Here is a 26,086-nt window from a genome sequence, read left to right on the forward strand (position 1 = left end):
CTCTCCTTCCTTGTTTCGACCCTTGCCTGTCCTGACTCTGAGCCCGCCTGCCTGACCACTCTGTCTGTCCCTGACCCTGAGCCTGCCTGCCGTCCTGTACCTTTCCCCTACTACTCTGGTTATCGACCCCTGCCTGACCTGACCCTGAGCCTGCCTGCCGTCCTGTATCGTTCCCCCCACTACTCTGGTTATCGACCCCTGCCTGCCTTGACCTGTCGTTTGCCTGTTGCTGAAATAAACACTGTTACTTCGACACAGTCTGCATCTGGGTCTTACCTTCAAACTTGATTACTTACCTCTGAAGACGAGCCATTGTCCCTGTTTGCTGGTAAAGTAGTAAACTGAACAGAAAATTCATCAGGTAAAAGTAAAAATCAGCCCTTCACTGCTGAAAGTTTCAGGTGATCTGATTTAGCTTTTCAATAGGAAACCCCTTCTAAAAGTGTTTTCAATAGGAAACCCCTTCTAAAAGTGTTTTCAATAGGAAACCCCTTCTAACAGTGTTTTCAATAGGAAACCCCTTCTAACTGAGCACAGTGTTTTCAATAGGAAACCCCTTCTAAAAGTGTTTTCAATAGGAAACCCCTTCTAACAGTGTTTTCAATAGGAAACCCCTTCTAACTGAACACAGTGTTTTCAATAGGAAACCCCTTCTAACAGTGTTTTCAATAGGAAACCCCTTCTAACTGAACACAGTGTTTTCAATAGGAAACCCCTTCTAAAAGTGTTTTCAATAGGAAACCCCTTCTAAAAGTGTTTTCAATAGGAAACCCCTTCTAACTGAGCACAGTGTTTTCAATAGGAAACCCCTTCTAAAAGTGTTTTCAATAGGAAACCCCTTCTAACTGAGCACAGTGTTTTCAATAGGAAACCCCTTCTAAAAGTGTTTTCAATAGGAAACCCCTTCTAACAGTGTTTTCAATAGGAAACCCCTTCTAACTGAGCAGTGTTTTCAATAGGAAACCCCTTCTAACTGAGCACAGTGTTTTCAATAGGAAACCACTTCTAACTGAGCACAGTGTTTTCAATAGGAAACCACTTCTAACAGTGTTTTCAATAGGAAACCCCTTCTAACTGAGCACAGTGTTTTCAATAGGAAACCCCTTCTAAAAGTGTTTTCAATAGGAAACCCCTTCTAACAGTGTTTTCAATAGGAAACCCCTTCTAACAGTGTTTTCAATAGGAAACCCCTTCTAACTGAATACAGTGTTTTCAATGGGAAACCCCTTCTAGCAGTGTTTTCAATAGGAAACCCCTTCTAACAGTGTTTTCAATAGGAAACCCCTTCTAACAGTGTTTTCAATAGGAAACCCTTTCTAACAGTGTTTTCAATAGGAAACCCCTTCTAACTGAGCACAGTGTTTTCAATAGGAAACCCCTTCTAACAGTGTTTTCAATAGGAAACCCCTTCTAACTGAGCACAGTGTTTTCAATAGGAAACCACTTCTAACTGAGCACAGTGTTTTCAATAGGAAACCCCTTCTAACTGAGCACAGTGTTTTCAATAGGAAACCACTTCTAACTGAGCACAGTGTTTTCAATAGGAAACCACTTCTAACAGTGTTTTCAATAGGAAACCCCTTCTAACTGAATACAGTGTTTTCAATGGGAAACCCCTTCTAGCAGTGTTTTCAATAGGAAACCCCTTCTAACAGTGTTTTCAATAGGAAACCCCTTCTAACAGTGTTTTCAATAGGAAACCCTTTCTAACAGTGTTTTCAATAGGAAACCCCTTCTAACTGAGCACAGTGTTTTCAATAGGAAACCCCTTCTAACAGTGTTTTCAATAGGAAACCCCTTCTAACTGAGCACAGTGTTTTCAATAGGAAACCACTTCTAACTGAGCACAGTGTTTTCAATAGGAAACCCCTTCTAACTGAGCACAGTGTTTTCAATAGGAAACCACTTCTAACTGAGCACAGTGTTTTCAATAGGAAACCACTTCTAACAGTGTTTTCAATAGGAAACCCCTTCTAACTGAGCACAGTGTTTTCAATAGGAAACCCCTTCTAACTGAACACAGTGTTTTCAATAGGAAACCCCTTCTAACAGTGTTTTCAATAGGAAACCCCTTCTAACAGTGTTTTCAATAGGAAACCCCTTCTAACTGAATACAGTGTTTTCAATGGGAAACCCCTTCTAGCAGTGTTTTCAATAGGAAACCCCTTCTAACAGTGTTTTCAATAGGAAACCCCTTCTAACAGTGTTTTCAATAGGAAACCCCTTCTAACAGTGTTTTCAATAGGAAACCCTTTCTAACAGTGTTTTCAATAGGAAACCCCTTCTAACTGAACACAGTGTTTTCAATAGGAAACCCCTTCTAACTGAACACAGTGTTTTCAATAGGAAACCCCTTCTAGCAGTGTTTTCAATAGGAAACCCCTTCTAACAGTGTTTTCAATAGGAAACCCCTTCTAACAGTGTTTTCAATAGGAAACCCCTTCTAACTGAACACAGTGTTTTCAATAGGAAACCCCTTCTAACAGTGTTTTCAATAGGAAACCCCTTCTAACAGTGTTTTCAATAGGAAACCCCTTCTAACAGTGTTTTCAATAGGAAACCCCTTCTAACTGAACAGTGTTTTCAATAGGAAACCCCTTCTAACAGTGTTTTCAATAGGAAACCCCTTCTAACTGAACACAGTGTTTTCAATAGGAAACCCCTTCTGACTGAACATAGTGTTTTCAATAGGAAACCCCTTCTAACAGTGTTTTCAATAGGAAACCCCTTCTAACTGAACACAGTGTTTTCAATAGGAAACCCCTTCTAACAGTGTTTTCAATAGGAAACCCCTTCTAACAGTGTTTTCAATAGGAAACCCCTTCTAACAGTGTTTTCAATAGGAAACCCCTTCTAACTGAACACAGTGTTTTCAATAGGAAACCCCTTCTAACTGAACAGTGTTTTCAATAGGAAACCCCTTCTAACAGTGTTTTCAATAGGAAACCCCTTCTAACTGAACAGTGTTTTCAATAGGAAACCCCTTCTAGCAGTGTTTTCAATAGGAAACCCCTTCTAGCAGTGTTTTCAATAGGAAACCCCTTCTAACAGTGTTTTCAATAGGAAACCCCTTCTAACAGTGTTTTCAATAGGAAACCCCTTCTAACTGAACACAGTGTTTTCAATGGGAAACCCCTTCTAACAGTGTTTTCAATAGGAAACCCCTTCTAACTGAACAGTGTTTTCAATAGGAAACCCCTTCTAAAAGTGTTTTCAATAGGAAACCCCTTCTAACAGTGTTTTCAATAGGAAACCCCTTCTAACTGAACAGTGTTTTCAATAGGAAACCCCTTCTAACAGTGTTTTCAATAGGAAACCCCTTCTAACTGAACACAGTGTTTTCAATAGGAAACCCCTTCTAACAGTGTTTTCAATAGGAAACCCCTTCTAACAGTGTTTTCAATAGGAAACCCCTTCTAACAGTGTTTTCAATAGGAAACCCCTTCTAACAGAACACATTGTTTCTGCAGATAGTGAACTGTTAGAGATGCTTCTGTAGAACAGATGGTACAGCCTGAATGTCTCCCTGTCAGTCAATGTGTTACCTGATGGAGCCATAGACAGGGTGACCAGCCCTGCAGGCCTTACCTCCAGCCCTGCTCTAACCAGCCTCCTCCTGGAGAGATACCCTCCTGCAGGCCTTACCTCCAGCCCTGCTCTAACCAGCCCTCCTCCTGGAGAGCCCCCCTCATGCAGGCCTTACCTCCAGTCCTGCTCTAACCAGCCTCCTCCTGGAGAGCTGCCCTCCTGCAGGCCTTACCTCCAGTAGTGCTCTAACCAACCTCCTCCTGGAGAGATACCCTCCAGCAGGCCTCACCTCCAGCCCTGCTCTAACACACTTGTTTCTACTTCACACTCTTGTGAAGGGTTGGTAGTCAACCTGTGATTGAGTTCAGTAACCACCGCTGTGACAGTCTACCTAACACTCTTGTGAAGGGTTGGTAGTCAACCTGTGATTGAGTTCAGTAACCACCGCTGTGACAGTCTACCTAACACTCTTGTGAAGGGTTGGTAGTCAACCTGTGATTGAGTTCAGTAACCACCGCTGTGACAGTCTACCTAACACTCTTGTGAAGGGTTGGTAGTCAACCTGTGATTGAGTTCAGTAACCACCGCTGTGACAGTCTACCTAACACTCTTGTGAAGGGTTGGTAGTCAACCTGTGATTGAGTTCAGTAACCACCGCTGTGACAGTCTACCTAACACTCTTGTTAACGGTTGGTAGTCAACATGTGATTGAGTTCAGTAACCACCACTGTGACAGTCTACCTAACACTCTTGTGAAGGGTTGGTAGTCAACATGTGATTGAGTTCAGTAACCACCACTGTGACAGTCTACCTAACACTCTTGTGAAGGGTTGGTAGTCAACCTGTGATTGAGTTCAGTAACCACCACTGTGACAGTCTACCTAACACTCTTGTGAAGGGTTGGTAGACAACCTGTGATTGAGTTCAGTAACCACCGCTGTGACAGTCTACCTAACACTCTTGTTAACGGTTGGTAGTCAACATGTGATTGAGTTCAGTAACCACCACTGTGACAGTCTACCTAACACTCTTGTGAAGGGTTGGTAGTCAACATGTGATTGAGTTCAGTAACCACCACTGTGACAGTCTACCTAACACTCTTGTGAAGGGTTGGTAGTCAACCTGTGATTGAGTTCAGTAACCACCACTGTGACAGTCTACCTAACACTCTTGTTAACGGTTGGTAGTCAACATGTGATTCAATTCTAGTAATTTCAAAATGTGTGTCATCAGGTGTCGTCTTACTGTAATGATGAAATGGGTGACATGAGATGTAGAGAGACCCACTCAGACGTTCTGGAACGTTTGGTTGGTATCCACCCTGCAGGCGAATGAGAGGCCTGCAATTAATTCACAACAAGAAGAAGAAAGTCATTACAAGGAAAATAGCTAGAATTTGAGATAGCATGAACTACCATGGTAAGGAAACAAATAAATCATTTTGAAATTGGGGTGAACTACCCCTTTAAGAACACGCCGTATCTGACCTTTTAGGTCCTAAAATACATTTCAACCACATTGTTGCCATGACCTTTCTCCAAGAGCACATCCGAACCGTCAGTCTGACATACTGTAGATACATAGATCCTTTCAAAGCAAACTTTACAGTACATGAATCTACTACCACATCTCTTATCTACGCCTTTAGAGACCAAAGTAACATTTAAAGTCATCTTCCAGAGGAACTTCATACACACTCTAATAAAACAAGTCACCTTGTACTTGGCTGCTGTTTTCCATCCCATGGAGAATGTTGAACTAGCTGAGTGTATCTATTTCAAAGATCCCATGGATGGGGTAATGGGGGAGAAAGGGGGAGGAAGGGAGGGGTTAAATGATGAGGAAGGGGGAGGAAGGGGGAGGAAGGGAGGGGTTAAATGATGAAGGGGGAGGAAGGGAGGGAGGGGGTAACGGGTGAGGAAGGGAGAGGAAGGGGGAGGAAGGGAGGGAGGGGGTAACGGGTGAGGAAGGGAGGGGGTAAGTGGTGAGGAAGGGTGAGGAAGGGAGGCGGTAAGGGGGGAGGAAGGGAGGCGGTAAGGGGGAGGAAGGGGGAGGAAGGGAGGCGGTAAGGGGGGAGGAAGGGAGGAGGTAAGGGGGGAGGAAGGGGGAGGAAGGGAGGCAGTAAGACAGATATCGAGTTTAATAGTCTGATATAATAATCTTTGTTCCCAAACATTATCCTGTTCCCAAACATTAACCTGTTCCCAAACATTAGCCTGTTCCCAAACATTAACCTGTTCCCAAACATTAGCCTGTTCCCAAACATTAATCTGTTCCCAAACATTAGCCTGTTCCCAAACATTATCCTGTTCCCAAACATTATCCTGTTCCCAAACATTATCCTGTTCCCAAACATTATCCTGTTCCCAAACATTAGCCTGTTCCCAAACATTAGCCTGTTCCCAAACATTAACCTGTTCCCAAACATTATCCTGTTCCCAAACATTATCCTGTTCCCAAACATTATCCTGTTCCCAAACATTAGCCTGTTCCCAAACATTAACCTGTTCCCAAACATTATCCTGTTCCCAAACATTATCTTGTTCCCAAACATTAGCCTGTTCCCAAACATTAATCTGTTCCCAAACATTAATCTGTTCCCTAACATTAACCTGTTCCCAAACATTAGCCTGTTCCCAAACATTAACCTGTTCCCAAACATTAACCTGTTCCCAAACATTAACCTGTTCCCAAACATTATCCTGTTCCCAAACATTATCCTGTTCCCAAACATTAGCCTGTTCCCAAACATTAATCTGTTCCCAAACATGAATCTGTTCCCTAACATTAGCCTGTTCCCAAACATTAATCTGTTCCCTAACATTAACCTGTTCCCAAACATTAATCTGTTCCCAAACATTAATCTGTTCCCTAACATTAGCCTGTTCCCAAACATTAGCCTGTTCCCAAACATTAATCTGTTCCCAAACATTAACCTGTTCCCAAACATTAACCTGTTCCCAAACATTAACCTGTTCCCAAACATTAGCCTGTTCCCAAACATTAGCCTGTTCCTAAACATTAACCTTAATCTCTAAATAATATAATTAAATTAAACATAATTAAACCAATTAACATAATTGTGTGAATAAAGTAATTGTGTGAGTATATTTTAAAATATCACAAAACATTCTGAGGACATTAAACTATTCTAGCTGTGAAGTACTAAAGTCTAGATGGAGTGCTGAAAATGCTGAGAAAACATCCTGAATGTTGACATGACAGAACATCAGACTGTTTTCTAAATGTGGTCAGGATCATGACGATATGATACAGCCATCTGTCCTCTCTAGCCATCGGGATATTTAAGGAGAACCTGACACCCCAAACCCGGCCCGGTGCAGTGTGGTCTTTGGCATGCTGTAACAAATGTCAGAGACATCAGCAACTGTCTTCAGCTGTACACTACCAGTAGGGTGGATGAACAGGAACACATACAGACGCACAATATAGATGAAGAGCTGAAAGTCTGAAAGGTCCTTAACTGCTACTGAAACGCTAATAACCTCCACCTGATTGTACAGTAACCAAGTACTATGCCTTAACAATACAAACCACCACCCTCTCCACATGCTCAGTAGGTCCCATGTTTCAAAGTGGCGCCCCCCTAGTGGTGGTTAGGGAGTAGCGCAGACAGAGTGTAGCTGTTGACAGAAGGGTAAACACCGGTAGGACTTATTGCCTACAGGGATAGTCTTTCACCACACCTCAACACACTGTAGATCACACAAACCTGCCCAGATCGCTATGGAGACAACACGCCAAATAAAAGTACCAATTGCTGCAAAATAAATTCTAATTAGTCCAAGAAGGCTATAAAAGATATTGGCTGTGGTAAAATGTCAAACAATGTCCTTGTATAGTTCTTAAAAAAGGTAAGAAATAAAAAATCATGACCATTAATCTATTCAATTTAAAGGTACACTCTAAAAAAGGTACAATCTGGGATATTTCTGGTTGTTCATGTAACGTCTTTCTTCTGTGGACGAAGGAAAAACCAAAACAGTCCTATCTGGTGCATCGAAGAAACAAAGACAGAAGACAACCACCCACAAAACACAACACAAAACAGGCTACCTCAATATGGTTCCCAATCAGAGACAACGACAAACACCTGCCTCTGATTGAGAACCATATCAGGCCCAAACATAGAAACGTGAAAACTAGACACACAACATAGAATGCCCACTCAGCTCACGTCCTGACCAACACTAAAAACAAAGAAAACACAAAAGATCTATGGTCAGAACGTGACAGTTCAGCGTTTCGATTAACGTCGTTAGGCCTATTTACTGTTATTTTATTGCCTACTTTTTATAATTGTTTTACTTTAGTTTATTGGTAAATATTTTCTTAACTCTTCTTGTACTGCACTGTTGGTTAAGGGCTTGTAGGTACGTATTTCACAGTAAGGTCTACACTGTTGGTTAAGGGCTTGTAGGTACGTATTTCACAGTAAGGTCTACACTGTTGGTTAAGGGCTTGTAGGTACGTATTTCACAGTAAGGTCTACACTGTTGGTTAAGGGCTTGTAGGTACGTATTTCACAGTAAGGTCTACACTGTTGGTTAAGGGCTTGTAGGTACGTATTTCACAGTAAGGTCTACACTGTTGGTTAAGGGCTTGTAGGTACGTATTTCACAGTAAGGTCTACACTGTTGGTTAAGGGCTTGTAGGTACGTATTTCACAGTAAGGTCTACACTGTTGGTTAAGGGCTTGTAAGTACGTATTTCACAGTAAGGTCTACACTGTTGGTTAAGGGCTTGTAGGTACGTATTTCACAGTAAGGTCTACACTGTTGGTTAAGGGCTTGTAGGTACGTATTTCACAGTAAGGTCTACACTGTTGGTTAAGGGCTTGTAGGTACGTATTTCACAGTAAGGTCTACACTGTTGGTTAAGGGCTTGTAAGTACGTATTTCACAGTAAGGTCTACACTGTTGGTTAAGGGCTTGTAAGTACGTATTTCACAGTAAGGTCTACACTGTTGGTTAAGGGCTTGTAAGTACGTATTTCACAGTAAGGTCTACACTGTTGGTTAAGGGCTTGTAAGTACGTATTTCACAGTAAGGTCTACACTTGTATTGATTTGATTTGATTTACCCATTGATTCTTGGATAATATAACGTATAAATACCTTATGAGCAGCCTTGTGAAGTCTTAGTCCACATATTATGTACATGGAGGCCCTGTTGATAGTTCTGCACAGTGTTATTGTAGCTTTAGGCCTATAAGGCAACAGTAAAAGCATCAATGGTAAGACACAGCTCTGGCCAGGGACCTAACTTTGGTGTCAGAGGTGTTATCCTGTCACTACAGTGGTTTCAGAGGTGTTATCCTGTCAGAGATGTTATCCTGTTAGAGGTGTTATCCTGTCAGATGTGTTATCCTGTCAGAGGTGTTATCCTGTCAGATGTGTTATCCTGTCAGAGGCGTTATCCTCTCACTACAGTGGTTTCAGAGGTGTTATCCTGTCAGAGGTGTTATCCTGTCAGATGTGTTATCCTGTCAGAGGTGTTATCCTCTCACTACAGTGGTTTCAGATGTGTTATCCTCTCACTACAGTGGTTTCAGATGTGTTATCCTGTCACTACAGTGGTTTCAGAGGTGTTATCCTGTCAGATGTGTTATCCTGTCAGAGGTGTTATCCTGTCACTACAGTGGTTTCAGAGGTGTTATACTCTCACTACAGTGGTTTCAGAGGTGTTATCCTGTCACTACAGTGGTTTCAGAGGTGTTATCCTGTCACTACAGTGGTTTCAGAGGTGTTATCCTGTCACTACAGTGGTTTCAGAGGTGTTATCCTGTCAGAGGTGTTATCCTGTCACTACAGTGGTTTCAGATGTGTTATCCTGTCAGAGGTGTTATCCTGTCACTACAGTGGTTTCAGAGGTGTTATCCTGTCACTACAGTGGTGTCAGAGGTGTTATCCTGTCACTACAGTGGTTTCAGAGGTGTTATCCTGTCACTACAGTGGTTTCAGAGGTGTTATCCTGTCACTACAGTGGTTTCAGAGGTGTTATCCTGTCACTACAGTAGTTTCAGAGGTGTTATCCTGTCACTACAGTGGTTTCAGAGGTGTTATCCTGTCACTACAGTGGTTTCAGAGGTGTTATCCTGTCAGAGGTGTTATCCTGTCACTACAGTGGTTTCAGAGGTGTTATCCTGTCAGAGGTGTTATCCTATCACTACAGTGGTTTCAGAGGTGTTATCCTGTCACTACAGTGGTTTCAGAGGTGTTATCCTGTCACTACAGTGGTTTCAGAGGTGTTATCCTGTGACGACAGTGGTTTCAGAGGTGTTATCCTGTCACTACAGTGGTTTCAGAGGTGTTATCCTGTCACTACAGTGGTTTCAGAGGTGTTATCCTGTCAGAGGTGTTATCCTGTCACTACAGTGGTTTCAGATGTGTTATCCTGTCAGAGGTGTTATCCTGTCACTACAGTGGTTTCAGAGGTGTTATCCTGTCACTACAGTGGTGTCAGAGGTGTTATCCTGTCACTACAGTGGTTTCAGAGGTGTTATCCTGTCACTACAGTGGTTTCAGAGGTGTTATCCTGTCACTACAGTGGTTTCAGAGGTGTTATCCTGTCACTACAGTGGTTTCAGAGGTGTTATCCTGTGACGACAGTGGTTTCAGAGGTGTTATCCTGTGACGACAGTGGTTTCAGAGGTGTTATCCTGTCACTACAGTGGTTTCAGAGGTGTTATCCTGTCACTACAGTAGTTTCAGAGGTGTTATCCTGTCACTACAGTGGTTTCAGAGGTGTTATCCTGTCACTACAGTGGTTTCAGAGGTGTTATCCTGTCAGAGGTGTTATCCTGTCACTACAGTGGTTTCAGAGGTGTTATCCTGTCAGAGGTGTTATCCTATCACTACAGTGGTTTCAGAGGTGTTATCCTGTCAGAGGTGTTATCCTATCACTACAGTGGTTTCAGATGTGTTATCCTGTCAGATGTGTTATCCTGTCATATGGGTTATCCTGTCACTACAGTGGTTTCAGAGGTGTTATCCTGTCAGAGGTGTTATCCTGTCAGAGGTGTTATCCTGTCACTACAGTGGTTTCAGAGGTGTTATCCTGTCACTACAGTGGTTTCAGAGGTGTTATCCTGTCAGAGGTGTTATCCTGTCATATGGGTTATCCTGTCACTACAGTGGACATTTCTCTCTGTGGGCCTCTGTTTGTTCAGAGATGGCAGGCAAATCACACTTCAGGCAAAAACCTACATTTACATATTTCCTGTAAACACATGGAAAACATTGTTTTTCTTTCTTCCCAAGGTCACATTATGCATATTACATTGACCCAGATGTTAAAGGGCTACGAAAGCCCGAACTTCATTCAAAGCTTCAAAGACCATTACGGAAATCAAACCGTTACATTTATGTAGTTCCTTTAATTACTGACAGTAACTTCAACAGCAGCACTGAGCCCTGCACAGAACCACTGTGGAGAGATGTCCATCAACATTTTGGATCAAGTTCATTTTAGACTTGTCAGGCCATGAGATCTTTATTTGTGTCTTTAGTATAACATGGCAAAAATCTGTTTACTTTCTTAAAATTCAGTGTTCCAGGTTGCACTGCTTCATTGTCTGTAAGGATTCTCTATTTAGTTAATTTGTGTGCAGGTAAAAACACAAGATCTGTCTAATAACCAGCCAGTGTGTACAGGTGGTGGGCTGGCTATACAGGTGAGCTAAGGAAGCCTCTCTGATTGGTGGGCTGGGTATACAGGTGAGCTAAGGAAGCCTCTCTGATTGGTGGGCTGGGTATACAGGTGAGCTAAGGAAGCCTCTCTGATTGGTGGGCTGGGTATACAGGTGAGCTAAGGAAGCCTCTCTGATTGGTGGGCTGGGTGTAGAGTGGAGCTAAGGAAGCATCTCTGATTGGTGGGTTGGGTGTAGAGGTGAGGGGCCAGGATGAGGTAGCTTGTAGTAATAAGAGCAGCAGCAGGCTCAGCTCCACTCCACACTGACTGAGTACTGGTACATCATTCAGAGGAAGAGCAGCTTCACTCCACACTGACTGAGTATTGGGACATCATGCAGAGGAAGAGCAGCTTCACTCCACACTGACTGAGTACTGGGACATCATTCAGAGGAAGAGTAGCTTCACTCCACACTGACTGAGTACTGGGACATCATTCAGAGGAAGAGCAGCTCCACTCCACACTGACTGAGTACTGGGACATCATTCAGAGGAAGAGTAGCTCCACTCCACACTGACTGAGTACTGGGACATCATGCAGAGGAAGAGCAGCTTCACTGGGCTCCTCATCACTGCTCTGTGTGCAGTGGTCTCCTGCTGTCTGAAAAAACAGTTCCACTTTGTGAATGAAGGAGGAAAGACCTGGGAAAAGGCTCAGCAGTACTGCAGAGAGAAGTACATTGACCTGGCCTTCATCAGCAACCAAGACGAAGTAGATGAGGTCAATAACATATCAAGAACGGATGATGTTTGGATTGGTCTGTACAGAGATCCCTCTCCCCCAACAGAGTGGAAGTGGTCTGGAGGGTGGAGCTCATCATTCAGGTTTTGGGGGCAAGGCCAGCCAAACAATAAATTAGGCAACCAGGACTGTGTTAGTGTGTGGAAGAAAAAGATGAATGATTATCAATGCACTGAACAATATCCCTTTGTGTGCTTTGATCTGAACGTGGTACTGGTAGAGAAAAACAAGACGTGGGAGGAGGCTCTGGAGCACTGCAGGAAGCACTACACTGACCTCACCAGCCTGCTGTCTGAGAATGAGCAGCTCCTCGTCCAGAGAATGATCAACTCAAAGGGGGCCCAGACGGACCATGTGTGGACGGGACTGCGCTTCCTGGCCAGCGAGTGGCTGTGGGTGAACGGGGACCCCCTGGAGTACCAGGCCTGGACCGGGGGGAGGCTGCCCCACTGCCCCGCCCAACACCTCCGCTGTGGGACCCTGGCCAGAGAGGGAGAGCTTTGGGGAACCAGGGACTGTGAGGAGAGAAGGAACTTCCTCTGCTCCAAATTAGTGACTCCTAGAGGAGCCAGGCATGTAAACGTATGAAAGATCAATATTTACTACTAGCAATACATTTGTATTTAAACATTATTTAACCAGGAAGACCTCTTTACAACAGTGTGTTCTCTGTTTGACTATAGGTATAAATACCGTATTTAAAACTAAATTTGTCATGAAACCTGAGAGATATTTAAATAATGGACATTTTACTCTATACTGTTGTAGCAAATGTAGAATACTTAGCAGGAACTGTACAACCAACTTTGTTATACTGTAATAAACACTGTTAGGAAGAGTCATCTTTCTGTCTTCATCATTTGATTCATAGCTAAGGAATACTGTAATAAACACTGTTAGGAAGACTCATCTTTCTGTGTCTTTATCATTTGATTCATAGCTAAGGAATACTGTAATAAACACTGTTAGGAAGACTCATCTTTCTGTGTCTTTATCATTTGATTCATAGCTAAGGAATACTGTAATAAACACTGTTAGGAAGAGTCATCTTTCTGTCTTCATCATTTGATTCATAGCTAAGGAATACTGTAATAAACACTGTTAGGAAGAGTCATCTGTCTTTATCATTTGATTCATAGCTAAGGAATACTGTAATAAACACTGTTAGGAAGAGTCATCTGTCTTCATCATTTGATTCATAGCTAAGGAATACTGTAATAAACACTGTTAGGAAGAGTCATCTGGCTCAGCTCCACGGGGCTCCTCATCACTGCTCTGTGTGCAGCGGTCTCTGATCTGACCAAACACTTCCACTATATGTAGGTAGGAGTGAAGACCTGAGGAAAGGCTCGGCAGAATGGCAGAGAATAGAACATTGACCTCTTCATCAGCAACTAAGAGGAAGCAGATGAGGAACATCCTCTGCACAACATGAGGTTACTCCTACGCCTCGATAACACCGACAGTGTCATTGTGTTTTATTACACCAGAAGTCCGTTCATTTCCAATGGAAGGCCTTTGTTTGCCTTGCAGCGTTGCGTTACAGAGGCGGAGGCAGTCGCAGTGCGTGTGGTACACACATTGGATTTATGGAACGTATGTATCCAATGGTATGTGTTCCACTCACATATCCAGATGATGATGCGCACCATTTTAGACAGTGACACTGTAGGTACGATAGAGGCATTAGAGGAAACAGACAGGTCTATATAATACCTATGTCATAGAGCCCCACAGTGGACGTGTCATAATACCCATAAAAACTAGAGGTCAAACAGGGAAATGGTTCAAATAGTTTTTTCCACAGGTGAATAAATTGAAAAAGGTCATCGTTGTCCAGGAGAGATTTACACAGTTATCAAAACGTCATATCGTTTCCCTGTTTGACCGCTAGGTTTTACAACTCATACTGTGGTACTCTATACCTAAAGTGAAAACCTATGTAAGCTCAATATTTACAACTAGCAACAGGTAGTATTTAAAATATATTTAACCAGGAAGTCCCATTGAGGTCAAAGACATCTTTCTCAGGGTTTGTTCTCTGTTTGTTTTCCATTGTGGACTATCTATTTTTTTGTTAATGTGGAATAGCTAGCTGGTACATCCAACTATTATACTGGGAATAGCTAGCTGGTACATCCAACTGTTATACTGGGAATAGCTAGCTGGCACATCCAACTGTTATACTGGGAATAGCTAGCTGGTACATCCAACTATTATACTGGGAATAGCTAGCTGGTACATCCAACTGTTATACTGGGAATAGCTAGCTGGTACATCCAACTGTTATACTGGGAATAGCTAGCTGGTACATCCAACTGTTATACTGGTAATAGCTAGCTGGTACATCCAACTGTTATACTGGGAATAGCTAGCTGGCACATCCAACTGTTATACTGGGAATAGCTAGCTGGTACATCCAACTATTATACTGGGAATAGCTAGCTGGTACATCCAACTGTTATACTGGGAATAGCTAGCTGGTACATCCAACTGTTATACTGGGAATAGCTAGCTGGTACATCCAACTGTTATATTGGGAATAGCTAGCTGGTACATCCAACTGTTATACTGGTAATAGCTGGCTGGTACATCCAACTGTTATACTGGGAATAGCTAGCTGGTACATCCAACTGTTATACTGGTATTGGCTAGCTGGTACATCCAACTGTTATACTGGTATTGGCTAGCTGGTACATCCAACTGTTATACTGGGAATAGCTAGCTGGTACATCCAACTGTTATACTGGTAATAGCTAGCTGGTACATCCAACTGTTATACTGGGAATAGCTAGCTGGTACATCCAACTGTTATACTGGTAATAGCTAGCTGGTACATCCAACTGTTATACTGGGAATAGCTAGCTGGTACATCCAACTGTTATATTGGGAATAGCTAGCTGGTACATCCAACTGTTATACTGGTAATAGCTGGCTGGTACATCCAACTGTTATACTGGGAATAGCTAGCTGGTACATCCAACTGTTATACTGGTAATAGCTAGCTGGTACATCCAACTGTTATACTGGGAATAGCTAGCTGGTACATCCAACTGTTATATTGGGAATAGCTAGCTGGTACATCCAACTGTTATATTGGGAATAGCTGGCTGGTACATCCAACTGTTATATTGGGAATAGCTAGCTGGTACATCCAACTGTTATATTGGGAATAGCTGGCTGGTACATCCAACTGTTATATTGGGAATAGCTAGCTGGTACATCCAACTGTTATATTGGGAATAGCTGGCTGGTACATCCAACTGTTATATTGGGAATAGCTGGCTGGTACATCCAACTGTTATATTGGGAATAGCTAGCTGGTACATCCAACTGTTATATTGGGAATAGCTGGCTGGTACATCCAACTGTTATATTGGGAATAGCTAGCTGGTACATCCAACTGTTATATTGGGAATAGCTAGCTGGTACTTCCAACTGTTATACTGGTAATAGCTAGCTGGTACATCCAACTGTTATACTGGGAATAGCTAGCTGGTACATCCAACTGTTATACTGGTATTGGCTAGCTGGTACATCCAACTGTTATATTGGGAATAGCTAGCTGGTACATCCAACTGTTATACTGGGAATAGCTAGCTGGTACTTCCAACTGTTATACTGGGAATAGCTAGCTGGTACATCCAACTGTTATACTGGTAATAGCTAGCTGGTACATCCAACTGTTATACTGGTAATAGCTAGCTGGTACATCCAACTGTTATACTGGTAATAGCTAGCTGGTACATCCAACTGTTATATTGGGAATAGCTAGCTGGTACTTCCAACTGTTATATTGGGAATAGCTAGCTGGTACATCCAACTGTTATACTGGGAATAGCTAGCTGGCACATCCAACTGTTATACTGGGAATAGCTAGCTGGTACATCCAACTGTTATACTGGGAATAGCTAGCTGGTACATCCAACTGTTATACTGGTAATAGCTAGCTGGTACTTCCAACTGTTATACTGGTAATAGCTAGCTGGTACATCCAACTGTTATACTGGGAATAGCTAGCTGGTACATCCAACTGTTATACTGGGAATAGCTAGCTGGTACATCCAGTGACGACTGCTGGCGGAAGACAGGCTCTCTATAGTGATGACTGCTGGAGGGAGACAGGCCCTCTATAGTGATGACTGCTGGAGGGAGACAGGCTCTCTATAGTGACGACTGCTGGTGGGAGACAGGCCCTCTATAGTGATGACTGCTGGAGGGAGACAGGCTCTCTATAGTGATGACTGCTGGAGGGAGACAGGCCCTCTATAGTGATGACTGCTGGAGGGAGACAGGCTCTCTATAGTGATGACTGCTGGAGGGAGACAGGCCCTCTATAGTGATGACTGCTGGAGGGAGACAGGCGCTCTATAGTGATGACTGCTCGAGGGAGACAGGCCCTCTATATTGATGACTGCTGGAGGGAGACAGGCCCTCTATAGTGATGACTGCTGGAGTGAGACAGACCCTCTATAGTGATGACTGCTGGAGGGAGACAGACCCTCTATAGTGATGACTGCTGGAGGGAGACAGGCCCTCTATAGTGACGACTGCTGGCGGGAGACAGGCCCTCTATAGTGATGACTGCTGGAGGGAGACAGGCCCTCTATATTGATGACTGCTGGAGGGAGACAGGCCCTCTATAGTGACGACTGCTGGAGGGAGACAGGCCCTCTATAGTGATAACTGCTGGAGGGAGACAGGCCCTCTATAGTGCCGACTGCTGGGGCAACAGCACACTAATCAAACATGAGCCCTAAGCAAAGATGCAGACCAACTGAGGAACCTAAATAGCAAGGCAACCAGGTGAACAGAGAGGGTAATTAACCACAGGTGAAACCAATAAGAAATAATCAGGGTAACCGTGGAAACTAGAAAACAAGGTAAGGGTGCCCTCCAGTGGTAGCCTAAGGAAACAACACTCTAATAGAAGAGAAACTGTGACACATTTAACCCAAGTTACACATTCACATCAATAAATCAGCAGTATTACAAGTCTAACACTCCAAAGACTTGATTCGTCAGCATATAAGGACTTGATTGGTCAAAATATCGGGACTACATCTGTCAGCAGATTTTAATCTCGGAACCCAGGACTAAGTCTCAGCTGTCTGTCACTAGTATATAGACTTCATTGCTCAAAAGGCATACTTGCTTTCTTCTCTAAATATTTGCCGAGTGCGAGAAAGGCTTTTTAAGGAAGTGAGCCACGTTTTGTTGAGTCATTGAGGCTAATTTACAAGACATAATGTCCCCCCATTTAGGCAGGTTACCTTAGTGTTCTTGGGCACAGGTGGTCTGCCTGAAACATGTTGGTATTACAGACTCAGTAAGGGAGAGGTTGAAAATGTCAGTGAAGACACTTTCAGTTGGTTAGCACATTCTTGGAGTACACGTCCTGGTGATCCGTCTAGGCCCTGCGGCCTTGTGAATGTTGACCTGTTTCAAAGTCTTACATCGGCCGCGGAGAGCATGATCACATAGATGTCAGGAAAAGCTGATGCTCTCGTGCATGTTTCAGTGTTACTTGCCTTGAAGCTAGCATAGAAGTAATTTAGTTATTTTGGTAGGCTCGTGTCACTGGGCAGCTCCTCAACTGTGCTTTTCTTTGTAGTCTGTAATAGTTTGCAAGCCGTGCCACATCTGACGAGCATCCGAGCCGGTGTAGTACGATTCGATCTTAGTCCTGTATTGACACTTTTTTTGCAAAAAAAATGTCCAAATGACATCGGTTTTACCGGTTGTTAGGAAAAATAACGCGTTTCTGATAAGAATTCAGTTCGCCTTCGATACACATTTTTGTGGACGAAATTACTATCATCTTTTATGGTGCTTTTATGATGAATCCAGCACATTTACAGATTATATCTGACTGAGCATTGCATTCTCTCAAGATGCAGAAACAAACCAATCATATTTGTCCACTCCTTTTCCCAGGTCCTAATTTTGTACATACATTTGGTGTATCGTTTTACTGCTTAATTCTGCAGGAGTTATTTTAAAGGCTGTGCGAGAGGTTATAGACCTACAATCAGTCCAGATTTCAGTTTCCATTTAGCATATCTAAACAGTATAGGCTACAGTTCCCTTGAAATGCCATAGGCCTGTTTGATGTCCAGTCATCTTGTGACTCGAATTTGTATAGTGCCTCACAATGATCACAGGTAAAGCAGCTGGCACTGCTACCATCCTCTTTTCATTTCCCTAATGGTCTTTGACACATGTCTACATATCCTACAATACTCATCTCATATGTGTATACTGTATTCTATACCATCTGCTGCATCTTGCCTCCACGGACATCGCTCATCCATATAATTACATGTGCATATTCTCATTCATCCCTTTACATTTGTGTGGATAAGGTTGTCGTTGTGAATGTGTTAGAATACTTACCGCACGGTCGGGAACTAGAAGCACAAGCATTTCGTAACACGAGCATTAACATCTGCTAACCGTGTGTATGTGACCAATAACATCTGCTAACCGTGTGTATGTGACCAATAAAATGTGAGTAAAATTTGATTTGACGCTATTCACCAAATCCTTTTCCGAAACATTACTTTTCCGGGCCTCCCTTCTCTTCATTTTCAACTCTCCTTTTGCAGCTTTTGTCTTATTGAATTACATTTTGACAGTGTCATTTTTGCCTCCGTGAATTGCCGTTAACTTTATCTACCAGTTTCCAAAATCATTATTTGGCGATTGGCTGTGTAGGCTATTTGGTGCGTACAGCTTAGCCCTAAAGTTTAGGTTTATGCAGTAAGACCAGAAACCCTGAAATAATGAAAGAACAATCTCTGTGTAAAAGCAGCACTTGTTATGACACAGCTCTGGCCAGGGGCCTAACTTTGGTCTCAGAGGTGTTATCCTGTCATATGGGTTATCCTGTCACTACAGTGGACATTTCTCTCTGTGGACCTCTGTTTGTTCAGAGATGGCAGGCAAATCACACTTCAGGCAAAATCCTACATTTACATATTTCCTGTAAAGACATGGAAAGCATTGTTTTTCTTTCTTCCCAAGGTCACATTATGCAAATGACCTTGACCCAGATGTTATAGGGCTACGAAAGCCCAAACTTCATTTAAAGCTTCAAATACCATTAGGGAAATTAAAACGATTACGTTTATGTACTGACAGTATCTTCAACATCAACACAGCAGCACTGAGCCCTGCACAGATCTACTGTGGAGAGATTTCCATCAACATTAGGGATAAATGCAGAGGAAGAGCAGCTCCACTCCACACTGACTGAGTACTGGGACATCATGCAGAGGAAGAGCAGCTCCACTCCACACTGACTGGGTACTGGGACATCATGCAGAGGAAGAGCAGCTTCACTGGGCTCCTCATCACTGCTCTGTGTGCAGTGGTCTCCTGCTGTCTGAACAAACAGTTCCACTTTGTGAATGAAGGAGGAAAGACCTGGGAAAAGGCTCAGCAGTACTGCAGAGAGAAGTACATTGACCTGGCCTTCATCAGCAACCAAGAAGAAGTAGATGAGTTCAATAACATATCAACAACGGATTATGTTTGGATTGGTCTGTACAGAGATCCCTCTCACCCAACAGAGTGGAAGTGGTCTGGGGGGTGGAACTCATCATTTAGGTTTTGGGAGAAAGGCCAGCCAAACAATCTCAATGGCATCCAGAACTGTGTCGATGTGAAGAACCTTGAGATGAATGATAAGCAATGCACTGAAAAATATTTATTCTTGTGCTTTGATCTGAACGTGGTCCTGGTGAAGGAGAACAAGACGTGGGAGGAGGCTCTGGAGCACTGCAGGAAGCACTACACTGACCTCACCAGCCTGCTGTCTGAGAATGAGCAGCTCCTCGTCCAGAGAATGATTAACTCAAAGGGGGCCCAGGCGGACCATGTGTGGACGGGACTGCGCTTCCTGGCCAGCGAGTGGCTGTGGGTGAACGGGGAGCCCCTTGAGTACCAGGCCTGGACCGGGGGGAGGCTGCCCCACTGCCCTGCGCAACACCTCCGCTGTGGGACCCTGGCCAGAGAGGGAGAGCTTTGGGGAACCAGGGACTGTGAGGAGAGGAGGAACTTCCTCTGCTCCACATGACTGACTCCTAGAGGAGCAATGCTTTTATACCTTTGGTGATAACTGAAGTAAGAACGTATGAAATATCAATATTTACTAGAGCAATAATTTTAATTTAAACACTATTTAACCAGAAAAACCTCTTTCCCAAGGTGTGTTCTCTGTTTGACTATATCTATTCACACTGCATTTTTAACTAAATGTTCATTAAACCTATAGTGATTAAAATAATGGACATTTTACTCTATACTGTTGTAGCAAATGTAGAATAGTTAGCAGGTACTGTACAACCAACTCTGATCTACTGTAATACTGTAATAAACACTGTTAGGAAGAGTCATCTTTCTGTCTTTATCATTTGATTCATAGCTAAGGAATACTGTAATACACACTGTTAGGAAGAGTCATCTTTCTGTCTTTATCATTTGATTCATACCTAAGGAATACAGTAATACACACTGTTAGGAAGAGTCATATCTTCATCATTTGATTCATAGCTAAGGAATACAGTCATACACACTGTTAGGAAGAGTCATATCTTCATCATTTGATTCATAGCTAAGGAATACAGTAATACACACTGTTAGGAAGAGTCATCTTTCTGTCTTTATCATTTGATTCATAGCTAAGGAATACAGTAATACACACTGTTAGGAAGAGTCATATCTTCATCATTTGATTCATAGCTAAGGAATACTGTAATACACACTGTTAGGAAGAGTCATATCTTCATCATTTGATTCATAGCTAAGGAATACTGTAATACACACTGTTAGGAAGAGTCATATCTTCATCATTTGATTCATAGCAAAGGAATACAAATCCCTTTTTAGAAAGTCTAAAGTATATATTTTTCTGCATGTTCCTGTAAGAGATGATTTTAGGACGATGATAAAGGAGGAAACCGGTACTAAGTCATGTCAGGCAGTTAAACACAGAGTCCTAAAACCACGAGGAAATCAACATGATGGCTAAAATATTAGGCCTACATCTAGTCATAGTTCCTTTAATTACTGACAGTATGTTCAACATCAACACAGAGTACTAAAACCACGAGGAAATCAACATGATGGCTAAAATATTAGGCCTACATCTAGTCATAGTTCCTTTAATTACTGACAGTATGTTCAACATCAACACAGAGTACTAAAACCACGAGGAAATCAACATGATGGCTAAAATATTAGGCCTACATCTAGTCATAGTTCCTTTAATTACTGACAGTATGTTCAACATCAACACAGAGTACTAAAACCACGAGGAAATCAACATGATCGCAAAAATATTAGGCCTATATTATCGTTGCGTCTATTACAGGCATTAGTTGAAGCTCAGTGTTAAATTCAAACCTCCCTACAATCATACCTAAGCCAATATGACACCAATTTCGCAAATACCCCCACTAACTAGCTCTATGGTGGTATTCAAACTGAGGTTAATCCATAAATGCAAGCAGATGTATTGATTAGCCTGTTAGCTAACTAGCTAATGTTAGCTTGCTTGTACAAAGTCCAGTGGTTAGCCTCAGTAGCTAGCTAATACCAGTCAGCTGAAAGCTGGCTAGCTAGCTATCAAACAGGTAAATAAAGGTAGCTAGACAATAAATGTACCTTTGTTTTAATTAATTAGGTAGCAAGCTAACTAGTTAATGTTATACCAGTCAGATGAGAGCTAACGTTGGCTAGGTAGCTAACCAACAAACAAGGAAAGCTAGCTATATTTGGCCAATTTCATATTAGGCTGAAGTCATCATGTGTAAACTGTTGATGTAGACACATGCATGTAATTGGAGCACAAACAAACATGCACAAATAAGATAGCGAACATCCTTGGCTGCTATGATAGCCAGTTAATGTTAACTAGCTAGGTAACGTTAGCTAACGTATATGGTCAGTTCATGCACCACAATATATCATACTTTCTTACAACAAAAACAAAAACATAGCTAGTTAACCGCATCACTGTTTCAAACATGTAGAATACAATCCAGCTCCTGCCTTGTCATTATCATGATCCACATTTGTGCTGACTGAATAACACAGTGTTAAATTACTGTTCAGTGTTCAGGGGTGGTAGATGCTGCACACGGTGCACCCCCGGGTAAAACAACACCAGAATCATTAAGGGGGTTAGATTCATCTGGCCCGGGAACCGTGTCGGCATGTTTTGCCCTGGCTAAAAATGTATCGCATTCGATTCGGAACTGGGCTGCCACCGGAAGTGAGCCTGGTTTCCTCTCGGTCTGGTGGCGAAGTCGGCTCTACTTAAGTCATTTTTTTGGGGGGGGGGGGGTGTCTGTACATTATTATTTATATTTTTGACAACGTTTACTTTTACTTCACTACATTCCCAAATAAAATAATGTATACTCCATACATTTTCCATGACTTGGTAGAGCATGGGTGGAACAGGCATTGTTGTCCTCATGTGAATTTCCTTTCTTTTTTCGGCTTCAGACCAATGCCTATTCTCACTTAAAATGTTGTTTTTGTTTTTTAATCTTGGACTTCTTTCTTTAATTACTGACAGTATCTTCAACAGCAGCACTGAGCCCTGCACAGATCCCCCGTGGAGAGATTTTCATCAACATTTTGGATACAATTTATTTTGGACCACATTTTGGATCAAGTTTATTTTGGACCATTGGACTGTGATAGATTGTCCATGTGTCTCGGGCAACACTTTACTTTATAGATACAGGCCTTATTTTACAGCTGTATTCCAGGTTGGGAAAGAGCAGTGTGTGTTTTTTTTAATGTGTTTTTAAGGAAGATCTATTCGGTTGTTCATTTGTGTACAACAACATAAAAGCTATCTAATTGGTTGCCAGTGTGTAGGTGAGCTAAGGAAGCGTTCTAATTGGTGAGTTTGGTGAACAGATGAGTTAAGGAATCCAATCTGATTGGTGGGCTGGGATCAGTATAAAGTATATATGGTGGTCATAAGAGCAGCAGCAGGCTCAGCTTCACTCCACACTGACTGAGTACTGGGACATCATGTAGAGGATGAGTAGCTCCACTCCACACTGACTGAGTACTGGGACATCATTCAGAGGAAGAACAGCTCCACTCCACACTGACTGAGTACTGGTACATCATTCAGAGGAAGAGCAGCTCCACTCCACACTGACTGAGTACTGGTACATCATTCAGAGGAAGAGCAGCTCCACTCCACACTGACTGAGTACTGGGACATCATGCAGAGGAAGAGCAGCTTCACTGGGCTCCTCATCACTGCTCTGTGTGCAGCGGTCTCTGATCTGCTGCCAGAAGACAGGTGCTCTATAGTGCTGACTGCTGGCAGAAGACAGGTGCTCTATAGTGCTGACTGCTGGTAGAAGACAGGTGCTCTATAGTGCTGACTGCTGGTAGAAGACAGGTGCTCTATAGTGCTGGCAGAAGACAGGTGCTCTATAGTGCTGACTGCTGGTAGAAGACAGGTGCTCTATAGTGCTGACTGCTGGTAGAAGACAGGTGCTCTATAGTGCTGACAGAAGACAGGTGCTCTATAGTGCTGACTGCTGGTAGAAGACAGGTGCTCTATAGTGCTGGCAGAAGACAGGTACTCTATAGTGCTGGCAGAAGACAGGTGCTCTATAGTGCTGACTGCTGGCAGAAGACAGGTGCTCTATAGTGCTGACTGCTGGCAGAAGACAGGTGCTCTATAGTGCTGACTGCTGCCAGAAGACAGGTGTTCTATAATGCTGACTGCTGGCAGAAGACAGGTGCTCTATAGTGCTGACTGCTGCCAGAAGACAGGTGCTCTATAATGCTGACTGCTGGCAGAAGACAGGTTCTCTATAGTGCTGACTGCTGGCAGAAGACAGGTGCTCTATAATGCTGACTGCTGCCAGAAGACAGGTGCTCTATAATGCTGACTGCTGGCAGAAGACAGGTGCTCTATAGTTCTGACTGCTGGCAGAAGACAGGTGCTCTATAATGCTGACTGCTGCCAGAAGACAGGTGCTCTATAGTTCTGACTGCTGGTAGAAGACAGGTTCTCTATAGTGCTGACTGCTGCCAGAAGACAGGTGCTCTATAATGCTGACTGCTGGCAGAAGACAGGAGCTCTATAGTGCTGACTGCTGGCAGAAGACAGGTGCTCTATAGTGCTGACTGCTGCCAGAAGACAGGTGTTCTATAGTGCTGACTGCTGGCAGAAGACAGGTGCTCTATAGTGCTGACTGCTGGCAGAAGACAGGTGCTCTATAGTGCTGACTGCTGCCAGAAGACAGGTGTTCTATAATGCTGACTGCTGGCAGAAGACAGGTGCTCTATAGTGCTGACTGCTGCCAGAAGACAGGTGCTCTATAATGCTGACTGCTGGCAGAAGACAGGTTCTCTATAGTGCTGACTGCTGGCAGAAGACAGGTGCTCTATAATGCTGACTGCTGCCAGAAGACAGGTGCTCTATAATGCTGACTGCTGGCAGAAGACAGGTGCTCTATAGTTCTGACTGCTGGCAGAAGACAGGTGCTCTATAATGCTGACTGCTGCCAGAAGACAGGTGCTCTATAGTTCTGACTGCTGGTAGAAGACAGGTTCTCTATAGTGCTGACTGCTGCCAGAAGACAGGTGCTCTATAATGCTGACTGCTGGCAGAAGACAGGAGCTCTATAGTGCTGACTGCTGGCAGAAGACAGGTGCTCTATAGTGCTGACTGCTGGCAGAAGACAGGTGCTCTATAGTTCTGACTGCTGGCAGAAGACAGGTGCTCTACAGTGCTGACTGCTGACAGAAGACAGGTGCTCTATAGTGCTGACTGCTGGCAGAAGACAGGTGCTCTATAGTTCTGACTACTGGCAGAAGACAGGAGCTCTATAATGCTGACTGCTGACAGAAGACAGGTGCTCTATAGTGCTGACTGCTGGTAGAAGACAGGTGCTCTATAGTGCTGACTGCTGGTAGAAGACAGGGGCTCTATAGTGCTGACTGCTGCCAGAAGACAGGTGCTCTATAGTGCTGACTGCTGACAGAAGACAGGTGCTCTATAGTGCTGACTGCTGGTAGAAGACAGGTGCTCTATAGTGCTGACTGCTGGCAGAAGACAGGTGCTCTATAGTGCTGACTGCTGCCAGAAGACAGGAGCTCTATAATGCTGACTGCTGACAGAAGACAGGTGCTCTATAGTTCTGACTGCTGGCAGAAGACAGGTGATCTATAGTTCTGACTGCTGGTAGAAAACAGGTGCTCTATAGTGCTGACTGCTGGCAGAAGACAGGTGCTCTATAGTTCTGACTGCTGACAGAAGACAGGTGCTCTATAGTTCTGACTGCTGGCAGAAGACAGGTGTTCTATAGTGCTGACTGCTGGCAGAAGACAGGTGCTCTATAGTTCTGACTGCTGACAGAAGACAGGTGCTCTATAGTGCTGACTGCTGGCAGAAGACAGGTGATCTATAGTTCTGACTGCTGGTAGAAGACAGGTGCTCTATAGTGCTGACTGCTGGCAGAACACAGGTGCTCTATAATGCTGACTGCTGGCAGAAGACAGGTGCTCTATAGTGCTGACTGCTGGCAGAAGACAGATGCTCTATAGTGCTGACTGCTGGTAGAAGACAGGTGATCTATAGTGCTGACTGCTGGCAGAAGACAGATGCTCTATAGTGCTGACTGCTGACAGAAGAGAGAACAGCACCTTGATCAATGGTTTGATTCTCTTGTCCAGTAACAATCTCTCAGCACTTCATGTAATCTGAAATGATTGGTTAAAACTAGCCTACTCAATATGGTGGTAGCTCCACACTGTCCTCTGGTCAGCTTGGTGGCATGTCCACCATATTTCTTTAAAAACATACCCATTCTTTTTAGAAGTGTCTTGGCCGGGGCGAAAGAGCAATGGAGTTCAATCAAGCATCCATCCAACTGTCAAGGGTCTTTTAATTTTCTCTCTGAATAATAAACAACATCCTATAATAGATAGGAGAGCAGGAACATGTCTACCTACGTACAGCAACAGTTAACCCATGTTCCACATTCACATCAATGAATCAGGGGGCGGCAGTGGTTAGAGTGTTGGACTAGTAACCGGAAGGTTACAAGTTCAAA

General features: G+C 43.3%; 1 long non-coding RNA gene across 1 annotated transcript; it reads right to left on the bottom strand.

Moving 5' to 3' along the window:
• Positions 1-42: 42 nt before the first annotated feature.
• On the bottom strand, positions 43-5,320 carry LOC118944548. The gene is made up of 3 exons (XR_005039905.1): positions 5,244-5,320; positions 4,774-4,868; positions 43-341 (listed from the first exon to the last, which is right to left on the bottom strand). It is a non-coding gene; the product is annotated as an uncharacterized LOC118944548 (long non-coding RNA).
• Between the last annotated feature and the right edge of the window lie 20,766 nt (positions 5,321-26,086).

This window comes from Oncorhynchus mykiss, chromosome 26, assembly GCF_013265735.2.
Source record: "Oncorhynchus mykiss isolate Arlee chromosome 26, USDA_OmykA_1.1, whole genome shotgun sequence".
NCBI classification, from domain to species: Eukaryota; Metazoa; Chordata; class Actinopteri; order Salmoniformes; family Salmonidae; genus Oncorhynchus; species Oncorhynchus mykiss.